Source organism: Vulpes vulpes, chromosome 12, assembly GCF_048418805.1.
Source record: "Vulpes vulpes isolate BD-2025 chromosome 12, VulVul3, whole genome shotgun sequence".
Classification (NCBI taxonomy): Eukaryota; Metazoa; Chordata; class Mammalia; order Carnivora; family Canidae; genus Vulpes; species Vulpes vulpes.
Window position 1 is genome coordinate 5,603,582 of NC_132791.1, and position 6,479 is coordinate 5,610,060.

The window sequence follows — 6,479 nt, forward strand, 5'->3', positions numbered from 1 at the left end:
CTTCCTATATTAAGATCTAAATATTTCTAGATTAAGACCTCTTAGGATTTTTTTTTTTTTAATGCATCTAGCTCTCCATGTACTCGAATGCAAAATGGCAACCGATTGTTCTCAAGTTATAATAAATCTTACAAAACTTTTCAAGTCCCACAAATTGAGGGACTCTGGTCAAATGAGGGGAAGGGAGACAAGGAGGGAATCCACTGAGCTTCTTCTATGAATTAGAAGACTCTGTGGGTAAGTGACATATCCAACCACCCTGAAGAAGAGAGAGTAAAGCCAGGACTGTGTTAGTGCTTGACGGAGCCCAGAACTCTCTGACACTATACACCCTGCCTCTTACAAAAACAGCAATTGGCAAGGATCAAAAGGGTTCAAATCAAGCCATCTCTTACCCTTTTCCGTCGCTGGTGCCCAGCCAGTATTACTTGGGGACCATATTAAATTGCCATTTCCATGGGTCAGAAATGGTCACATAGAAATTTCATTTGTTGCCAGCTCATCGCCGCAGGTAAAATCAGATGTGGACCAAGGGAGAAGGATAACACTCTCCTCTAAAATTTTAATCTCAAAAATTCCTCTCCCAGTGGGAAAACCTGTGAGTGCAGGGGTGCCCTTCGGAAACTTAGCTCTCAGGTTCAGCTCACACCCACTCCTGGAAGTGATGAGGGCAAAACATTTTTTATACTTACACAGATAAATGAATTATTTGCCCTTAGCTTACTAAAAGCCAAATACCTACAAAAGTCATAATGCTAGTTCCCCAGATGAGAAAAACCATTCCTAATCCAGCTCACCAAAGTCAACATTTTCAATCAATTCTCAAAAGGACTCTCCATTCCTAGGAATTTGGGAGCGAAAAGACAAAACTAACCAACTGTTAAGACATTCTGACTACCATCCCTGTTTCCATTGCTCACACTCACCCACACACATAATAATAATAATAATAACAACAACAACAACAACAACAATAATAACAATGAAAATGCCCAAGGGTGGAATTGTAGGAAACAGTAGACCCAGAGTCAACAGACCTGTGTTCCAGGCTCATGTCTGCCAACTGGCAAATTCTGAGGCCTTGGGCCAACCAACTATTTCATCTCTGTAGATCTCCATTTCTTTCTCTGAGACTCCTGAGCAGAAGTAAATGAAGGCGGCTAAAATCCCTTCCATAAGCAGTTTACAAACAGGTTTCAAGAATTCTGGGTTTATAATGCCTGACTTTCCAGTGAGCTTCCCTTTTTCTGGAGATAAGAGGGTTTCTCCAAGAGAAAGCAAAATTCCCTTGTACCTTATACTACAAAACTCTCCAGCTGGTACGTGGGGACTTTTCACCCCATCAGTGCAGGACATAGAAAGGTAACTAGAATTGAGATGTAAAGTCCAGAGTTGGCAAAGTAAAAGTTCCATTTTGACAGCAATCTTCATTCCCCTCTGGCTTATAATTGGACTTGGAAGCAGACTGGCCATTCCACATAACCCAGACTTTAACACCAGTCTCAGGGCATCCATTTCCTGTGTTCTTACCTTATGTCAGACACGGAGCTCAACTTCCTGTAGTTCATCTTACACCACAGATGGGATGGAATCACACTATCAGGCCATTTCACAGATGAGGGAAATGAGGCCTAAGAGATGAAATCCACTTATCCAAAATTACTCAGCTAAGCCAGGATTTGAACCCAGGAAGAGTAAAAGTGCCCAATGCTCTGAGTTTATTGTTAGCAGTAAATGACAATAGCTGATGTTTATTGGGCACTTGGAGTGCTAAATGCTTCACCTGCACTATCTCCTTAAATCTTCAGTCGGAGCCTACCTCCCTAGGCTCAAGTCAGTAAAACTCATCTTCTCCATCCATGCCACCCCCCCCCTTCCAGATTGGCGTTCCTGGGAATGGACCACAAAATCCTCAAAAGATGGCTGGGTCTTTTATTTAATGCAATAACCATAGATTGAACAACCACTTTCACCCCAGGAAGGATCTGAGGATGCTGTCCCTTCCTGAATGTCATGCAATACCTACTCATTCCTAGTACCTATAATAAGAACACTGGCAATGCCACTCTCCTATCAACCCAACTTTACCCATTCTGGGGTGCCCTAACTCTGACCACATGCAGGTCTCACATCAGTCCCAGCTCCCAACCACAAGATCATTTGGGTAACTTCTCCACTGGCCCCAGGTCCTTTGCAATGTCGCCACCCACCTGGGGTGACCTCTGGAGCTCCATTTTGCCTTTGTGTGTATTCTCTATTCTGCTTTTGTCAACCACAGAAAGATCTGAGCACCCACTATGTGCCAAGCACTGTGCTAAAAACACACTGTCCTTTCAGTATCGCAGAACCCTGAGAGTATAGAGTATCATCATGCCCATTCTCCAGATGAGGAATCTGAGGTCAGGGAGGTATAGTGACTTGCTCAGAGCCACACAGCCAGAGTCATAAATCTGGAGCTGGCCCTACCAGTTAGTCTAATTTCAGCTTCTCATTCACTGTCTTGTTCTGTGTCTCTTCCTCTTGCTCACTGTATAGGCTTGGACAAGTTATCTAACTTCTTTGGACGTCAGTGAGAGTCCCTGAGTTCATTTCCAGCCCCAAGATTCTAGGATCCCAGCTAAGCAATGCCATAATAGTCATCACCCCAAACCACAGATGAGTAACCAGAATTATCATCATCCCAATACTACAGATGAGTAACATCAGGTCTCACCTTTTCAGGGGACATCCTACCTACCAAGAGCCCTCTCTTCTCCAGGATATGCATTCATCCCAGGAGGCCAGGATGCACCATCATCAAAGTCTTTCCTAGTGAGCCTTACCTAGATTTGCCCCCGAACAATGCTGCTTGACTGGTTCCATGTCTATCAGGGCAATAATTTTCCATTTTGACTGCATGTTGGTGGGTGCAGGAAATAGGGATAGATTTAAAAACCCCGATACCCAAGACTGGTGAAATCAGAATCCCCAACTGTGGGAGACAAGCAGCCATATGTTTTTGAACTCCCAGATAATTCCAATATACAGCTAGAGTTGAGAACCAGAATTTTCAAAGCACTGGCACATGAAGCAGAAAGCCAGACCCTGAAGCTACATTCTCAATCCCATGACATTCCAGCTGTGGAGACCACAGACAGCTGACTAGTCTAACTGAGGCTTACTTTCCTCATCTGCAAAATGGGCATAACACTGGACCATATCTGCAGGTGCCCTTGTGCAGATAAAATGAGATAATGCCCAGGAAGGTGCATGACCCTAGTCAGTGCTTAATAATGACCATTGTCATTCTGGCAGAAAATGACCTGGAAATTCTGTTCTCTATATTTCCTCCCTTCCCCATTTAAGGAAACAAAACCAAATTATGGAAGCGATAAAATTCTAATAAAGGCAAGTAGGGTAAATGATGGGCTGGGGGCTTGGTTAATTTATTCATCAATTGATATTTAATAAGCAACCTCAATGGGTGGGCCCCTGCTGGGTGCTGTGAGTGATTGTCTCACCAAGCTTCCACACCATTGAGCTGAAACTGTGAGGGGCTGCAATGAAGAAATTAACAAATAAAACCCAATTTTGGTAAGTGATCCTAAAGGGAAAAAGCAAGGTGTGAAGACAGAAAACAAGGGGGCTCACATCCCATATGGGTGAGTCTGTTTGTTTGGTTTAGTTAACATTTGGACCTGGGACTCCACAGCACAATCGATAACTGATAGCAAGTGTGACTCACTCAGTGGGAACTGCTAATTACTAGGACATTCAGGGGCAAAGAACAAGATGGCTGAGTGCTGGCCAGCTGCCAGCTGTCCTGGAGCCAAAAACAAATGAGTCACACCTTGAACTCTTCCGGTATGGTTGGTGACAACTACCCCATCAAGCCCTCGTACACCGCTCCATGCTCCCAAACGGAAAACATTTCTCCTGCAGCCACCACGTGAGGTCCCATACTCCCTGCTGTTTTTCAGGAATGACACCTAACTAGTCTTTGCTTCCCTCTCTGCTAGGAACTCTCCCAGTTCTCACCCTTGCACTGGGGAAAACAATCTGACACCATTAGAAAAAGCACTGGCAGTGTCCCTTCTCCCAAGAGTTCCTTGGGGAGGAGAATAAGATGTGGGTGACAATAATCACTTTACAGAGAAGTAAACTGAAGCTCAGGGAAGAGGCCATCATGCCTAAGGAGTCATTGGAATAAAAAGGGAGCTGGGTCCGATTGACCCCAGTACCGCGTTCCCAGGCCTATGATGCCTCTAGAAGATGCAGTCCACGGGCAAAGGGTCAAAGATACCCAACTTTATTTACACAGCCAAAATAAATCCCTATAAGTGCTTGTAGATTTAATGCAGGCAGAAGCAGAAGAGTAAGGCACTTTCAGGGATGTTCTCCTGCGTCCAGGACACTCTCCCTGTCCACCAACACTTTGGAGGCATTGCCACCTTCTACCACATGTTCCAAAGCAAGACCTGGGGCCATCTTAGACTGATCACACTCCCTGACCCCCGGCATTTAATCACTAAGGCTGACCCCATCTTTTATTCTTTATTTCAACACTCCTGCTCACTGCTCACTCTGGCCCATGTGCAGCCCACTCCAGTCTACTCACCACACAGAAGCCCGAGTGGTCTTTCTGTAACAAATCAGATCATATAACTCTCCCACTTTAAAATGCCCTAGGAGCTTCCTATCTCCTCTGGGGGGAAATCCAAGCTCCTGACCTTGAGAGCACTGAAGTCCAGTCTTGGTTCGGCCTCCATCCGGATCCCTGTTTCAGTTGGTGCTCCCCTTCCCCTAAGTTGGGGGCAGCAGTATACTAATAAATGTTTAACAATCAGCTCTCCAAAATAAAGCCCTGATCTGTACCATTTACCACTATCCATGGTGTAGATATTTGCACCATGATCAATTCCAAGCCAACAACATAGGGCCACTGAATGGAGAGTTGAGGGGAGACAGGTATGGGCACACCATTACATAGTATTTCCAACCCTCAGATACCATAGAAATAAGTAATTGCAAGAGGCTAGAGGATAATAAAATGTGGTGACAATTAAGAAGTGACAAGTTTTGAGGATTTATTACCTTTAATTATAGTATTAGCTTTAATATAATGTATTTGAATGGAAGTTTATGTAATTTAATTCTTAATCATGGCTATGTTTAATGACAGCTCACAAAATTCCTGAAAAGTTAACATCCAGCTCTTGCAAACTGGTAGACGTTGGCTTCCGCCCCACTGGCTAAAGCACTGCTTTTCCTCATTTCTTGGCCTACTTTTCACTCTGAGTGGAGTGCCTGCCTTCCTCCCTACCTCAAGGGAAAGACTCCGCTCTAATGTCACTTCCACTATGGAGCCTTCCCTGGATGACCCCATACTGGGGCTCCCTCAGACCCCACCCCATCCCCTCCTCCATCACAGCTCATTGCTTTTCTGTCTTTCCCCCATTAGATGGTATCTTATTGCCTCCTGGAAACTAGCATCAAGTGGGGCCTAAATACTGTTCATGGAGCAAACTAGTACCCATAGTCCCTTCTTGTTAATTTATCTTCCAATTCCCAAATGGAGATTATTTATTGTTTTAATATTATTATCATTAATTTTATTATATATTATTTGTTATTATTAGATTTTATAATTATGCATTTCCAATCAGAAATTATTATAGGATTTATCCAATCCTGTCTCTTGATCTTGCCCAAACATGCTTTACATGGGGGAGAGAAGCAAGTTGGGGAAAGTGGAAGTAGATGTTTCCACACAAAATCCACAAAATAAATTTTTATCATTTATGTTTTGGAAGATATGTAAGTTCAGATGCCAGCTTCATCCCCACTCCAGAATAACTCTCCCCAGCAAGAAGACAGGAGAGAAAGTCAGGACAGGAGGAAGGTAGACCAACCAAGCAGCATCCTGGAGCTTGCTCTGGAACTGGTGCAGAACAAACTGGGAAAGAGAATACAAGCACCTGCCAGAGCAGGCTCTGATGGACACTTCCTATTTGCTCAATTTTTATTCAATTCTCAAGATAGTATCCATCCAGAATTATTACCTCCATCTTACAGCTGAATAAATAAATGAAGGCTTGAAGAAATACTTTGACTCTTCCAAAGTCTTATAGGTCATGAGCTTGGGAGCTAAGATTTAAACTGAGGGCTGGCTGATGACAAAAACCATGTTCTACAGCTTTTCGTGAGTTAATTACACCTCAGTGAAGCAGTTTTTGTTAAGTGCTCTTAATCACTATAACAAAATATACTGCTGCTTTGTCCTCTTCTTTCCAGAAGGCAGGCAAGCAGGCGGGAAGGAAGGAAGGAAGGAAGGAAGGAAGCAAGGAAGGAAGGAAGGAAGGAAGGAAGGAGAAGAAAGGGGGAGAGGGAGGAAGGAAAGAAGAGAGGAAGGAAGGGAGGGAGAAAGAGAGAAAGAGAAAGAAAGGATAGAAGAGGGAGGGAAAGATAGAGGGAGAGAGGGAAGGGAAGGAACACTTATC